The 15,411-nt window shown below is 45.1% G+C and overlaps 1 long non-coding RNA gene across 1 annotated transcript; it reads right to left on the reverse strand.

The window, feature by feature from the left end:
- Nucleotides 1–375: 375 nt before the first annotated feature.
- Nucleotides 376–15,396, reverse strand: LOC144248197 (uncharacterized). The gene is made up of 3 exons (XR_013341590.1): nucleotides 15,345–15,396; nucleotides 14,502–14,563; nucleotides 376–914 (listed from the first exon to the last, which is right to left on the reverse strand). It is a non-coding gene; the product is annotated as an uncharacterized LOC144248197 (long non-coding RNA).
- Nucleotides 15,397–15,411: the final 15 nt, after the last annotated feature.

Genomic DNA, 15,411 nt, shown 5'->3' on the forward strand with positions numbered 1-15,411 from the left:
AGCCGGGTTTGGAGGGGACATGGAAACGGGGGAAAGAGAGATAACCGAGGGGAATACGGGCAGGAGCATGGAGCGGTAGAGAGAGGGACAGGAGGGGGATCCCTCCCAGCGCCCCGGCTCCCCCCCGGCGCCCCGCCCTGCCCGGGCTGCTGCGCTCGGCAGAGCTCGGCTCCGTTCGGCTGGACTCGGCTCCCTCCGCCCGGCCCCGGCTCCCTCCGGCTCACACATTTCCTCAGGGCACCTCAGCACAGGGCACACAAACTGCAGCCCCTAAAGGCTTGCGGCTCTTTCAACACACGCACTCGTAACTCAGCTCTGGGGACAGAGCTGATGGCCCCTTTAGGACAAGAATAGTTACATCTAAAAGCAATTCCCTCATTTTGCATCTCCTTTTTATTGAACCCCCCCAAAATCCCATACATATCACAAGGAATGTGCAGCTCCGGTGACGCTATTTGTACAAAGGCCCTGGGGCAGCACACAGCTGGGATTCCACGGAATAAAGCTCAGCTTCAATAATCAGAACAAATTACATTTTTTTACAAATTAGGTGCAGTTTTGTATGGTGCTGCGTACCCTCGGAGCCTAGTCGGGGGAAAAGAGCTACAGCACTGGAACCTAAGTTTTAGCAGCCTAGTCATTTGTAACTTGTGCCTTAAAGTAAACCAAGAATAACTACAGTATTATCTGCTGAAGTTCTCTACTGTGGATTTCGGGTACAGCAGCACGTGCTTTACTCCCAACAAAAGCTGCTCAGGTGGGGGGAGCCGGGAAGCCAAGTCTCTCCACTTTGTCTGAACACCATCTTCCAGGAAGGTACTGCTTCCTCTCTCCCAGGCTCCCTTCAGCAAAGTGGCAAATACAGAATCCAGTGCCACAGGAGGCTCTTGGCTTACATCCTTGTGGTTTTCAAACTGTTTAAAGCGAAACAAAAAACAGAAGAGAAAAACAGTGATGAGTATGAAACAAAAATCTCTTCAGCTACCTTTGTTTTGAGATGAGCTCTGAACTGAAGCTCTGGGAGCACAGGCGTGCAGTCCTGCTAGAACAGAGCTGCCCAGCAGTGTCCCCAGGGGCATCTGGAGTGTTCACACCTCCACACAAACAAACCTCTGCCGCTCCCTGTTTCTGCCCCTGGCCCGCGACAGCGAGGCGGGGCAGGAGCTTCGAGCCTTCTGGGGGCTGCCCCCCCCTTTCTTGTTGCGGCGGAGTCCCTTTCTGGGGGGATGGAGGCGTGGGAAGGGCTGGAAGGGAGTGCTGGGCTGCTGTCCGGGGCAGTTGGACTCGTCCTGTGCCTTCTTCGGGGGTCAGGGTTAGGGGCTGAAGCCTCGGGCCTCTGATGGCATTTGGGGCACCCCAAGGTCGCTAGGAGAGGGACGCACACTGCGGTGGAGGAGCGGGTGGGTGGCGAATGAGGGGAGGGGGTCACGCTGGGTACCGTCCCGCAGAGGGACCCAAAGCTGCCCCAAAATTCCCTGGGAGGGGTGTGTGTAGAATACTAAAACATGGCAAGTGTTTCGTTTTCACAGCTATTGGTAAAGAATAGGAAGCTATGGCTAACCTCATTTGGAAAGAAGCCCTCTCTCGACCACTCATTTGTACCCAGGAATGTAGGAAACTCTGACTGTGGATGGGCAGTAGTTTTGAAAATCATGCCCTAGCCTTTTTCTCTAGGAACGAACCAAGCAAGTGCCCTGAAACCAGCGGAGCAGCTGCAGGGGCTGAAGGGAACAGAAAGGGCTCCCGACACCTTTTGCCTCCGTTCTCTGCCATTCCCCCAAACGTGTCGCAGACCCGGAAGAGGCGTTTGTCATGCAGCCTGCCAAAATAAAGACCTGTAAAATCCTAGCTCTGCCTTTTGTTTAACGTGTTCTTGCTTCCTATTTATGTCATCACAGAAAGCAAGGAAAGAATAAATGTGTCTGTTTCCCACTATTGCTCCGTGCAGGCATTTTTAAAGGCTGCTGTACTTCTGTCCTCTTTTTCCACTCCAAGCTTGACTTTTCCCCTCCTTTTTCGAGGTCTGCTGCTTTGGGTGTCCCAAGCAGGGCTGGGTTCCTCGGCAGGGGTCTTAGGAGTTGGTGCAGATTCTGCTTTTTCCAAAGGTGTAGCAAAGTGTGCCAGCAAAAGGACTGTTTTCTCCAGGGGAAAGCTTTCTTTCAATCACCATCAGTGCATGTATGTGTTTTAATTGTGTAACCAGGTGGATTAAGAAAAGCCGACAGCTGTAGCAGATTTCTGTTGAATCTGTATCTGTGAGAAGTGGGCTGTGTGCTGGAGATGGAGAGACGCTGTTGGAGGGTGGCAACAGCGGCAGGTGTGAGCTGTTAGGATGATGAGGGCTCAGAGCAGCCCCAGGTGTGAGTTGTGAGGATGATGAGGAGGGCTCAGAGCAGCCCCAGGTGTGAGTTATTAGGATGATGAGGGCTCAGACCAGCCACAGGTGTGAGCTGTAAGGATGAGGAGGGCTCAGAGCAGCCAACAGGTGTGAGCTGTTAAGATGATGAGGGCTCAGACCAGCCACAGGTGTGAGCTGTAAGGATGAGGGCTCAGAGCAGCCAACAGGTGTGAGCTGTAAGGATGAGGAGGGCTCAGAGCAGCCAAGGGTGTGAGCTGTTAAGATGATGAGGGCTCAGACCAGCCACAGGTGTGAGCTGTAAGGATGAGGGCTCAGAGCAGCCAACAGGTGTGAGCTGTAAGGATGAGGAGGGCTCAGAGCAGCCTCAAGTGTGAGGCTAAATAAAAATGTTATGGCATTACTTTCAAAACCTTCAGATGTCTCTTCAGAGATTCTTATATTCCTGCATATAATAAAGTAGATAGAGAGGACATATTTGAAAATGAATATATAAATAAATTCCAGTGAATCTGTACCAAAAATCAGAGGTCCTGAATCACAAGAAGCTGTGCTGCAGGACCTGCTAGCCTTGGTGTGTCCCTGGTTGTAGCTGTTCAGGTGTTCCCCTGCTGTGCTGTTGGTGCTGCCTCTCAGAGCAGTGGGGATGGACAAAGTCCAAAGAGCTGGAGCTAAGCCCCACTGAGCTGTTTTGGAGCAGGTGGGTGAGGCAGAGCTGCTCAAGGGTGGTGTTAGGAACTGAAGCCTTCACAGGAGAAAGTGTTTGATCATCACAATCCCCTGCTTTTCCTATGACAGCAACTGTTCTTGGTCATTCCTACTCTTTGTAGGGAGTAAAAATTGCCTTGGGTATTTGCTAGTGGGACTAGTGACATCCTTTTCCTGAGGGGAGTCCTTGAAACAGAACTGTGAGAAATGAGGATGCTACATCTGGAGTTCCATTCTCCTATTGGAATGGAGAGTCCATAGTCAATGTTGTTTGGTGAGTTTCCCAGTGTCCCTGACCTAGTGCTGTGCTGTCGCCAAGTCACTTCATTCTGATTTAAACAGTCTCAATGCACTGCAAGTGTACACTGAAGTAAGAGATGCCAGTGAGAAGCTTCTTGTTCCCAAGGGCTTTCTTTAGGGACATGCAGCTTCTGAACTACTAAGATAATTCAGATTCCCACAGAAACCTGCTGAGCTGTGGTTCTAGGGCAAGAGTGTCAGGAAAGTGGCATCTTCTGTGCCAGCTCAGTAGTTCTTTTCCTTGGAGCTCTCAGGGTAAGGATGAAATGGTGTTCATGCCCCACTGGGAAAGCATGGAGCAGGATCAGTACTGTGTTTTTTTCCTGCTCTCTGCACTCTCTCAAGGATGACCTGGAGTGCTCTGGCTCACAGCAATATAATCTGTGTGTAACAGCTTCCTGTGCCTGCCTGTGCAGCTGGGACAGTCATGGAGAGTCCCATGGAATTCCTGAGGTTGGGAATGCCCTTGGAGACTGGTGGGTCCAACTGCTGCCCCAGCACTGCCAAGGACACCCTCAGCTCCATCCCCAAGTGCCACATCAGGAATCACCCAGTGAGTGACACAAATTGTGGTGAGGGCTGCAGGCACTGACAGCATCACTGGTAGTGGGGCTGGGGGTTCCCAGAATGGCTCCCTTGACCCATCCCTTCTCTCTGGCCTTCTCAGGAAGGGTGACTGGTCTGGAGAACACAAGGTGCAGGGGGTGTAGCTTAAGTGCAGACTTGGGACCATTTTGCTGCAGTTCAGGGAACCTGTGCCCAAAGCACCTTGAACTCCTGTTTGCTCCGATTTTCCTTTGGGTTTTTATGCACCTGGAAATGGATTTTAGGATCCACCAATAAATTCAGTGAATTGTCCCAGCCAAAGACCTTTTTGCTGATCTAAAAGTAGCTTTTAAACCACAGACCCAACCACAGCTTGCAGTATTTTCCTACAGCAGAGTGAGAGATGGCGGATGATCCTATTCACTGATGCAGCTGTGTACGAGGGCCAGGTCAGCTGGGACAGCCCTTGCTGTTGTTTTTTGTCTCTCAGTAAAGGAAAAATCACGTGTCTTTCCCATGTGGCATTGACTGAGGCTGTGAAGTGCAATCCAGGGCTGGTGCTTGGGGCTGTGGTGTTTGGTGTGCAGACAACATTACAGCCTGTCTGCTCTGGGGTTGAATGGGCATTTCCTCAGTTACTTGGACTGGGATAAAGCCAAGAGGCTGGTGGGAAGGGGTTTCTCCCAGGCCTGGACAGCCTCAAGACAGGGATGTTTTTTTTGAATGTTTGTTTTCTTTCATTTCTCGGCCCAGGGCTAAGTTGGTGTTCCCTGAATTGGGATGTGGAATGAGGAGGTCTCTGTTGGGAGAGTGGGAGAACGGGACACAGCTAACTGGCCTGTCCTGGATAGGCAGAGAAATTTGATATTGGCAATATGTGTTAGTGGGTATTTAATCAATGCAGCGGTGCCAGCATGGCTCAAGCGCTGGTACATCAGGACAGAGAGGAGAAGGGGCTGACAGACACTGGCACTGAATGCTTGGGCATGGCTAGAGATGAGCAGCTGGACCTCCCTCCAAGTTGTTCTGGGTGTGGATTTGCATCCTGTCTGGGCACAGAAACGTGTGGCAGCTGGAGACTGGGCAGGTTTGGGGGCTGTGCTGCCCCAGCCTCTTTAGTTCTTGTCCCTGGTTGTCCCCCTTCAGTGCAAAAGCATCCCTGCTTGGCTGGTTGCTCCCTGCAAACAACCCGAGTTCCTCGGCATTGGTGTGCCCCACCGGCATTGTCACCTGCCCTGGGCACAGTCGGCAGAGCTGCCAGAGCAGCCAGCAGGAGGGGCAGCCGCTCTTTGCCGGGAGGTGAGAGGTGCGAGGGCCAGGGCTGGAGGCACAGGCTGCCGGGCAGGGGAGAATTCTTCTCGGGGAGAATTTCCGCTCCCCGCAGCTCTCGGTGCATGGACTCTGGTCTCAGCCAGGTGGGACGTGGGGACTGTGTTCATGTTCCCAGGAACTCTTTTCCCATCTGCTGGGACTAACTGCCTAGAAAATGGCATTTCTGACAGCCCGGCACTACCGTGTCTGCTGGAAAAGGGTGGGGGTGAAGAGGCAAACGCCAGAGTTCCTTTGGGATGATGGAGTTGTGGTGTTTGGCTGTGCTGACAGGGGTAGGAATTCAGAGAGATGATGCTGGCTAGAACATTCGTGTAAGAACTTAAGGAAGATGAGAATGGGATATCCATGGATAATCTAGCCATGAGAGGGCAGTGAGACACAGTTTATGGTGAAAGCCATGCACTCAGAAATTACTTCAAAATTCCCCCGACCTTGCTCCATCGTGGAACAAATAAATACAAAGGTTTGCTCCTGCTCGTGCTGGGAGGAGAAAGTAATCCAAACCCAAGATGCTTTTACAGCACAAGTGGGAAAGATTCCAAAAATAAACAGCACTTCTCTGTATGTGCCTTGTGATTGCAATCATAATAGATGTATAATATCTATCTAATACATGTATCCTATGTAACATGCACTAAATATATCAGTTTCTAAAATAAATATAATACACAATAAAGTTATAATAGATGTTATTTATAAAATATTATAAATTCTAGTTATCCTATTACAGTCAATGCTTGCATTGAATATATAATAATTTCCTGCCAATTACTGAAGGAAAATATGTGGAGTCGGGTAACGACTGCAACAGGTACCCAGAGCAGTTCAGGGATCTCCATCCTTGGAGATATTCCAAACTGAAAGGCTCTGGGAGCACAGGACCCTGCAGAGGTCCTGGCCAAAGTATGTGACTGATCTTTGATGACTGGGAGCACTGCAGCCACCCAATAAACTCTTAGTAATTAGTCCTAAATTGCATGTGCCAAGCAGGTTGAAGAAGACTTCTGCCATCTGTGTTTTTCTGATGCATCTCAGGTAGTTTGCGAGGTGAGTTGTGAATGAAAGGAGGAAGGATAGAGACATTTAAAGATAATAGATCTGGTGTAAAATCCTCCTTGCTCAGTCCATGCCTGTGCACTCCCCATTAATTATAAACACACTTTGTTCCCCTCTACTCTGTAAGCAAATTATCAGGGTGGTTAAATGCAGCTAAGGTGACAATATTTAGAGTTTCCCAGGTCTTATCCTCCAAGCCATGCCCAGGTAGGTCTCCAGACAGACTTTGCAAGGCTGAGTACAGGATGAGCTAGCTCCCTTGTGAGCTGGACTAACCAAGCAATGAGGTCAGGATAGGATAATGGGGCAAACTGAGCTCTGCTACAAGGAAATGTCATGTTGATAAATGCAACTGCAACGTTTTTCATAAACAAAATTAAACTTCATTTACTTCACAGTAGCTAATGTGCTGTTAATTCAAACCCCACAGAAGAACTCGCTGGACACAGTTAATAGTCATCAGAGCAGATAGGCCAGGCTTTGAAAACATTTAATATTCACTGAAGTGCTGCTTGTATCCAATTATAACTCACTACTTGCCATCCTAATAATTTAAATCTGTCCACTCTTTAGAGAGGAAAAAAATGCACTAATCAAAGACATGAATGCACCTTTTGCTTTTGACAGCATCAAATTAAAACTAAATGGTAGATCTTGAATGAATTACTTTGAAAGAATAAAGGCATTAATGAGGTAATTTCATTATAGAGGCTCATCCAAGCCTATGAGAAAACAAGGGAAGTAAATGGAGAGGAAAGCCGCCGAGGAAATTAGGGTTCCTTCCACAGTAATTAATGTTTGGGGCATTTAGTACAGGCACCAAATTAACTGCTCCAAAGAACGCCATTGACAAAAAAAAGACATTGTTGCCCTGCCATGTAATTAGAAGACAGTACAAGCAGAACACTTAATGAGCATAAAGCCAGCCTTTAACTTATTCTGCCCAGCTTCTGAAAACATGCCTTTGTGGAGGCCTAAGTTTAAGGAAGCACTGGGCGTACAATATAGGATTGTTTAGGTCCTTCTGGTCGTTGAGCTATAAACAGGTAGCCCTGAATGACAGACTCTGAGACTCCGGGGAGGCCTGGCTTCCCAGAAAAAAAAAAAAAAAAAAAAAATCTTAAATGCATCCAGAAAGAAGCAAAAAAAGGTGAATAGGCCCAGCCCGGCAGAGTCAGTACAGTGAATGCTCACGGCTGTCTTAAGTGATTACATGATATTGTGCCACCCCCTCTCATTGAGTTATCTTTACACTGCTTTTGTCTCCTCTAATTGAAGCTGATGAGGTGCTAATTGGTTTCTTTTTTTAAAAAAAAGCACTACTTAAGCACTGGCAAACAGAGTAAGACAGCATGAGTGGAGTTAAGGAGGGCTAAGCAAAAAAAGAAAATTAAAAAAACCCACAAAACCCCACACCAACCAAAAAAACCCAAACCAAAACAAAACAACAAAAACAACCCACACCCCCACCCCAAAAAAAAAAAAAAAAACCAAAAACCACCAAAACCCAAAACCAGCCATCCTCAAACCCCAAACCTAAACCAACTCCTGTTGTTTGATACTAAATTGAGTAGGGAAATGATTGCATGAGGGCAATGGCTATGAGGGTTTGAATTTTGGGAGAGAAAGGGACAATTCCAGCACTAAATGAATGCCCACACTTTGGCCAGCGTCCTTGGCATTCTTTTTTTCTTTTTTTTTTTTTTTTAATTTAAAGTGCTGCTATCAGAGTATTAAACATGTTGTCACTACAGCTGGAGCCAGAGGTCCTGCCTTTGCCATACCCAACTGCATTTCCTGAAAAAGGGTTAGCATAACATTAAATACTCTGTATTTTCCATGTATTCTGTACGTGGGTTGATACCAGCTCCTGGTTTCCAAGACCAATTTTATAGTTCCCAGCTATTGAGAGTATTCTGAGTGCTAAAGGAGAGTACAAAAAGGCCTTGCTGTATTACTAGTGTTGCCTGGAAAGACACAGACATTTCTGTGAGCTTTTTGAAGGTGACAGCACAAATCCCCGTTTTAAACACAATCCTCTGCTGTTTCCGAATCTTTTTATATACAATCTAGGTACACATGTGGGCACAGGATGCTTTTTCAGGCTGTTTGTCCAAGTAAGCCACACCTTTAGGCTCCAGGAAAAGGCTACCTTATGATGATGGGTTCAGAGTCTCTGGCACTGGCTCAGGACCAACAGTCAGCTCTCGAAATTCTTCAAAATCCAGCAGTAGTTCCTAAGTAGTTTCCTACTGGACAAAAAGAGGAAAGTGGAGCTGAAACTTCTCCAGTCAGCTCAAGAGGGCAATGAACTTTTCAGTAAGACAATTTTGATTATCTATTTATGTAGATGAGCAATAAAGTGTCAGGGCTCCTCCTTTCCTCACTTTTTTTTTTTTTTTTTTTTTTTTTTTTTTTTTTTTTGCCTGTGTATAGAAAACTCAGTCAGTATACAAACAGCAAGTTCCTTGGGTTTGTGTTTATGTTTGGTAACTTGTAGCTCTATTCACATTCTAAACTGGATTCTTTTCACTTTATTTCATGGTCACTTATTTTCTTTTGGTAGTCATGAAAACTAGGGATTTCTTGCTAGCTGCTAGAAAGAAATTTCCTAGAGAACAAAGTTACAATCAGTTGCTCCAAACAGGTGCCCATAGCCGTTCAACTATAAAACAGCCAAGAAAGATGCAAAACTGGTAAACCCTGCTTTTTCCTGCAGAGGCAAAGAGCAATTCAGTGGTTGCAAAACTCCTGGAGTGCCACGTGCCAAATCACCTTTGTAATCAGTATTGCCTTTGCTAGAGTAGAGCATCTTTTGGTTTGTTTCTGGTGGGACCTGATTGCATTTTCAGGCCATCTCATATGTGGCTCCTACCATCAGGGACCAAGAAATCTCATCTTTGAGCTCAGAGGGAATTTGGCAGCTATCCCTGCAGGAGAGGTGGCAGATGGCAGAGTATCCATCAGTCGCTGACATCAATAAAGCTGGAGAAAGCAAGCAGCAGAAGAGAGGCTGGGAAATGAAATCCTCCCGCTTTTCCCTGTCTCTTTCCTGATGCTTTATCTTGTAGTATGAAAATGGCTCTTCCTCAATTTTGGTCACTCTAGAAATGTTAGTTCAGTAAGAATTCACTTGGGGTAATGTTTAATAGGTTTACGAATTTTATTTGGAGGCAAAAAAGCACAACGGGTGACAGCAAAGAATTTGGTGTGGGTGTGACAGTGGGTGTGTCTATTTTCCCCCGAGTTCCACAGGGACTTCGTGGTATTTCCAAGAGTTCTTCTCAGTAAAACTCAATTGGAGGGGACTTCCCCTGACTTATTCCTTTGGTTACCAAACCCACTGAGAGCTCCTTCCTGCTCACATACAGAAATAGAGAAAAGTGGCAGTGATGTGCTTGCACTTAAAATGAAATGGATGAACCAGATGGTTCATCAAGGGATGCATTAGGGATCATGCCCTATATTGCTCTCCCCACTGAGACTGGGACATGTAGGGCTTCAAAGAAACAATAAGGACATGGAAACTTGGGCAGAGCTGAGGGAAGGCCTATAGTCAGCAGAGAGAGAAATGCGCTGGAGAAAGCAAACAGCAAAGGTAGGGAGGGGAGATAAAACAAGGGAGATAACAAAAGGGTGGCAGAGGCGAGGCTCAGAGTCTGGGGGAGACATCTGAAAAGTGACAGGGACTTGTCACACAACCAGAAGAGAGGCAGCACTGAGAAATTGGGTGGTTAAAACTCTGCTGAGGATCACATGAGCAGCTCATCCAGAGCCTGCATTAGAGAAGCCAAAGTTCAAAGGCAGGGATGCTCCCCTGGTTTTTATGGCTCACTTCTGGGTCATTCAATTAAAGAGATTCTAAATTTGACAACTCCTAATGTTCAAAGATAAACATGAATGGCCCAACTGCTCATTCTAGTAAAATTCAAATAAAAAAGAGCCATCCAGCACCACAGAAGGACATGTTAGAAGGGGATCTCTCACTGAAGAGGAAAGTGAAGATGGTGTAGCTGCATTCCATCTCAGATGGCCTGACTCTGGTCACTATCAAATCAGTAATTGCCACCTTGAGGCTTCTACAGGCCAAAGTTGGATTAAGGCATTTGATTTTCCCAAGCATGTTAAGCTCTTTGCAGTTCCTTTAGTGAATTTAGCCACCCAATTGATGCATCCTTTTGAAATCTAGCCTTTTTATGAAGTGGGCTGTGGAAGGCATGATGCCCCTTATTAATTGATGCCCATCTATTATTTGTAAGATTTAGCCTTGATCCAGGAATAATTATAAAATTGTGTCTCAAAAAATATCAACCAAAAAACCTGTGATGGCATCCTAAAAAATCTTGTGTAGAGAGGCTATAGCCTTGTTGGCCCTCTTACCAGGTACTGGGCAGTTGGAAGAAAAGCAAAATATCCCCTGATATTCTGCATAAATTCTCCTTGCCATTTTTCAAATCTTTAACTTAAATTCAAGGCTATTACCTTTTTTTTTTTTTTCTTTTTTTCTTTTTTTTTTTTTTTTTTACCTACTGACTACCTGTGAGCAAAGAAGGTAAATTCCCTTCTGGATATTTGTTTATTTGTTTCTTAGCTTGGTTTGGGTTGATGGTTGTTTTTTTTTTTTTTTTATGGCTTTTTTGTGTGTTAGTTTGTTTTTGAATATTGTGAGTGGCTTAGGTTTCACCAGCTCACCTTCAGCACAGTCTTACCCTTAACTGAAAGTCCTACAAGTCCTACAGTTCCCATTTGAGAGAGCAGTGTGTTTCAATTTCCACTGTGCAACCAGGTGGCCTAATGTAAAATCACCTGCTTTTATTCCAAGGCTACACAGAAGAAAAAGAGAGATCAGCTGGCCTCTAAAATTGCCCTAATTTATACATCCACATACTTTGAAAAAGCATAGCACAAAATTAGAGGTGCCTGTGTTCCTGCCACAAGAATGCCCCAGCCATTACAGAATATCCTGTAATTGTCCCAAAAAGCAGGGAATGCCTGTTTGTTTTAAAGAAAGCTTTGAAAAATGCCTGTGCAATTCTTTCCCTCACAGAAGTGTGGTCCAAGTGAACTGAGAAAGCGGCAGGTATCAGTGGGTCATCTCCACTTTCTGTACTCTCTAATATTCGTCAAGCATAGTAATCTCATTCCCAACTGTTCCTTACGTCATACAGAACAAAACAATGCAAGAATCCATTTTAAAAACATTAATGTCTTTCACGGAATCCAACTATTTTGCTACAGATAAGCTGTTTGGCCATTTTATCCATGTGCATGGTATTTGTGTGTGAGATTTGCCCTGTCAAATGCCCCGAGGGATTAATTCCCAGAGTCTAAAGTCCCAGGAGTGGACTGCGTCCGGAGCTCTCAGAAGAGCTGTCTTGCTTTTCAGTGTTCTAAATCCCCCAGGGCGATTCCACAGGCAGCAACCTCCGGGCAGGACTAACCTCGGGAGGAAAAGAACACACAACACAGGGTGAGTGTGTCAGCAACGGCAGCTGACGCAAACAGAGACACCTTCACACTGGGAAGTCACGAAATCCATCAGTGCTGACTGAAGTATTTTGGGCTTGTCAAGCGTCATTGTTTTGGACTTCTCCTGACCTCGCTTAGCAGAACGGTGCCACCGCCTGTAAGATTTTTCTTCAGTATTTGCCTGCTAAGTAGCTCTGTAGGCATTTGTTTTCTCTCATCAAATCATTAAATGGCAATGCAGTTGTTAGTTCGCCTTGCCCAGTTCGAATACATTTTGCAGCCAGAAACCATTCCCAGTTCATTAAGTGCCTGACCTCAGCATTAACACCCCTTCTGCTCGGGTTGCCTTGGAAACAAAGCTTCCTGTGCGTAATCCAAGCTTATCTAGCTCTTTATCCTACATGTGACCCTTAATTACTTGCTAAATTAGAATGGTTTTCTGAAAATCACAAGAGGAGGTTAATATGGTCTCCAGAGCTGGTCAAGCTAAGATGACACCAAATTCACAGGGAATTCAAATTCCATGATCCCTGAAGGCGTCTCTTTCAGAAGGAAGATGAACTTTCCCAATGGGAGGCAGTGTGCCATGATAATGCTCCTGTCACTCACTTTCCTTGCCCTGCTTGTCCAGACCCAGCTTAATCCAGTGTGATCAACGGAGTAAGTAAATATCAGGTTGATTAATTACAGTGCAAGATTCAGTAACAACTTGTCTTCTGTAATTAACATTGTAATTGAAATTAAATAATACACTTTCACACACCGATTGCTGGCCTAGGAGTAGGAGCTAGGGAGAATCCTCAAGGGAGATGAAGCACAGAAAAAGAAGGCTCAGTATATTAATTGTCTTTTTTAAATTGTGGTACATCTTAAGAAATTCTTCTGTCAAAAAAAATAGGTTTTTTTGAAGGCTGGATTGATGATCTTAGAAGTCTTTTCCAACCTTAATAATTTTATTACTCTAAAAAAGAAAAATGTCCAGATGTCTTGGAGTAAAGGTTAAAATGGGTTGGATTGTTGAAGAATAGCTTAAAACTTCTGAAAGTCCACCTTCCTTTCACTGTTTTGATAAACAGACATAATGAGAAAAGATAATGCTCTCTAAGATGCCCAGTGCTTTTCCTATCCATTGTTTCCAGGGGCAACTCAAGGACAGTGAATCTTCGGGTTCAGTAAGTGTCTTTATAAAGCTGTGCTAAGGCTCAAATGCTAAGGCATGGTCTCAGGAAAAATCAAAAGTAAAATCCTCTGTGACTTCCACAGAACATTTAATTAGCTGCATATGTATTAAAGCACAGCCAGTGTAAAAAAACTCAGTCTGTTTCAGCATTCCCATCTATTGTGACACAGAAAATAATTCTGCCTGTGTGCAAAGGCTTGCTTTCAGAGATATTTATAAAAATCATGAACTGATCACTGAGACAGGAGGAAACCAGACAGGTCTTGCATTTCTGCTCAAAATCCTCAAGTTCAACACAAGATACCTCAAATGTTTATTAGCATAAGCAGTGGTGCTCCAAACACTTTTTAGGAGAGTTCATTGACTGGAACCTAATTTTTCCTTTTTTCTCCTCTGCCCTTTCCAGTGTGGGCTTGTTAGTGTGTCTAAATGCTTAGAGCTCTGGAGGCTGAAGGGAGAGATTTATAGTTACTGTGTGTTTACAGGGGTTTTGACTTCCCTGATGAGACTTATGGAAAATAAAATGGCATTTTTATAAGAATAATGACAGAGAAATAGTACTAACTACTTCCAGGCAGAATTTGAGACAATTAAGGTATTTCATTTGTTACGATTGTACAGAATTATGATTATACAGATTATCAACCTGCCAGTGCTCCCAGTCCCTGACAATCCAATTGTGTTTCAGGCCAGTGGGCCATTTTCTGTTCTCTTTGCTGAGCCTTCATTTCCCTGTTACTGGGTTTGAATTCAAATGTAATTTTCAGGACAGACTTCAAGTTCTTAAAAATAGAAAACATTTTTGTTTCTTCTAGTGAGCTCATGTAGCAAAAGAATTTGAAGAGACTTAACTTGAAGAGTCTAAACTGCTAACATCTATAATTTTGGGAGTCTCTAGATGTTTTTCCTGCATGTCACAGTGGATTGGAGGGCAGCTTTCCATGCCTGGGAAGAAGACTTTTAAAGGAGTTTCCATTTTCAAAAGAGATTTTACAAATCCTCCATGCACAATTGTCAAGACAGTATCTATGCCGATGCCTCTAAGTTACAAAATTTTAGCCTGCTTTCACATGTGTGGGTGAGTGGGTAAGAGGGAATTGTTTCAAGGCTTGTGCTTTTGTGTTTCTAGTCTCCTTCAGCATGGTTCTGGTATTTTATAGGCATTAATTCTGAGGTTACTGGCAAATGGAGGAAGTAGACAGGAGAGGGCCTCATACTGTTCTGTTTGGACCCCTGATGCACACGCCATTTTATCCTGCTGAAGTAATTCTAGAATTTTACCTCAAAAATTACTTTACAGATCTTTAAAGAACAGAAAAAGAGCTGAGTTTCCTATGTCTAGAAAGCTGCCAAGAAGAGACTCCCAATTCCCTTGACATCTCCCACATATGTGTCCTAAAAAAGCAAAACAGATTCATAATCAGGGGTTTAGAATATTGTTGGATGGAAGCCACTATACAAAACAAAACATCAAGCACTTTTTTCTCTATAGAAACAAGTGTTACCTGGTCAAGAATACTTAATATATTTATATATAGAAATTCTAAAATTTACCTCAGAAACCTTTTGCTTGCCAAGTCTCATCTGGTCATATATTTGCGTACTCATCTGTATAACTGAAAAAGTGAGAATGTAAGGTTTTACTTTCACCCATGCTGAAGGAAATGTGTGCCATTTTAGAAAAAGAGCTTAATCTCTCCCCAGCGCCTCCAAGATCATCCTCTTTTTAGCAGGCTCTGAACATACTTACCAAGTCTTAAGATTGCTCATACTCACAGATTAAGAGGAAAAGAAGGGGTGTCAGAATCAAATGGGTATGAAAAATGTAGAACAAAACCCAAGAGTGTAAAGAAACTGAAAAAGAAAACCCCGACTGATAATTATTTTCTTCTCCAATAAGGCTGTATGACAGGCTGCTAAATGAAAATGGAGAGAGTGAAACAGGAAGCTCTTAACTGTTGCTTCAGTGCTTGATTTAACTCTGAGACAAGCCCTGCCCCTGCTCTGGGACGCTACACACTGACAAACAGCCGTGTTTCTCATCTTGGCAGTGTCGGGGACTCTCCCCAACTGTCACCGCTGTCACCTGTCACGGTTGGGGCCTGCCTGTCACCTGAGGTTTGTTTTGCTCACCTCTGCGGAAGGTTGGTCTGGCATGTTGGGGGAAACAGTGTGGATTTTCCTGCGGGACTTCCGACTACCCTGAGAAGAGCCCGTGGAAGTGCGGTCTTTGCTAAGAAAGTAATATTGAGGGGAATTAACAGGGTATTTATCTTTCAGACATTCTGTGCACTGTCACCGGCTCGCAGCTGCCAGAGAGGCCGCACGATCGCGGCTGACCCGCACACCAACTCACAGTGCACGACCCCTCGGACCCAGGCCAGCTCGGAAACTCACCGGGAGGGACGGATATCCGAGCCACGCTCTGGCCGTGCCCGGCGGCCGTGCCCGGCGGCCCGACCCG

This window comes from Lonchura striata, chromosome Z (assembly GCF_046129695.1).
Source record: "Lonchura striata isolate bLonStr1 chromosome Z, bLonStr1.mat, whole genome shotgun sequence".
Lineage (NCBI taxonomy): Eukaryota > Metazoa > Chordata > Aves > Passeriformes > Estrildidae > Lonchura > Lonchura striata.